This window comes from Elephantulus edwardii, unplaced genomic scaffold, assembly GCF_000299155.1.
Source record: "Elephantulus edwardii isolate Elephantulus edwardi_28Jun2011 unplaced genomic scaffold, EleEdw1.0 scaffold00313, whole genome shotgun sequence".
In the NCBI taxonomy this organism is placed as follows: Eukaryota; Metazoa; Chordata; class Mammalia; order Macroscelidea; family Macroscelididae; genus Elephantulus; species Elephantulus edwardii.
Window position 1 is genome coordinate 1,042,721 of NW_006400063.1, and position 965 is coordinate 1,043,685.

A 965-nucleotide genomic window follows, 5' to 3' on the forward strand; every position below is an offset into this window, starting at 1 on the left:
GGCGCAGGAGGGGAAGGCCCTCTATGAGGTGGATTGATTCAGTGACTGGGATAATCGGGATGGGAGTGTCAGAGACAGCACGATTGGCACAGGACAGAGGGAGTTTAGGGCTGTTGTACATAGGGTCGCTATGAGTCGCAAGCGACTCGACGGCACATAACAACAACAACAACAACTCACAGCTCTGGGGGCTCGTATTTAAAACTCAAAGTATCCATAGGGATACTGTGAGTATCCCTCCAGATACTCCAGATGCTTTTTATTCTCCAGACGCTCTAGGCAAAATCCTTTCTTGTCTCTTACACCTTTATTACCTCTAGGTGTTCCTTACCTTGTCTTTGTTTGTAGAGGCTTCTTCACATATTTGTTTGTCTCTGTCTATCTTCTATTTCTTTATAAAATACCTCTCAGATTGGATTAAGACCTACACACTCCAATGTGATCTCATGTTAACTGAGAATATCTTCACTCTATTTCTAAACAAGATAAAATTCACAATAATCAGAGATTAAGCATTTTTTTCCACCATGGCACAATAATTATGTTATCCTACTCCAAGTAGAGGACAGATTTTCTAACCGGAATAATTGGTTTAACCTATGTCTCTGGGGCAAATGTTGAGCAGATTTGCTTGAGGACTCTACATATGATTAGGAGTCTCCCCGGCTAAATGTTTTCCAGCAGTGACAAGACCTCACTTCGTAATAGCTGCCTGGGCTTCTTTATTGATTACCTCCCTTTCCATGGTACAAATGGAGCTTACAGAGCTTGTTATGCTGTGAGAAAGGAAGACCATTCTGTGTCTTTGACCTTTAAAATCTTGTAGTTTTACCAGCATTTACTATGACAGGTTAACTTCTTAGCTTGAAAGAATATACTTGGGAATAAATTTAACCAGAAGTACAAAGGACCTTTTCCAAGAAAATTACAAAACATTACTACAAGAAACAAAAAGAGATCTTGAA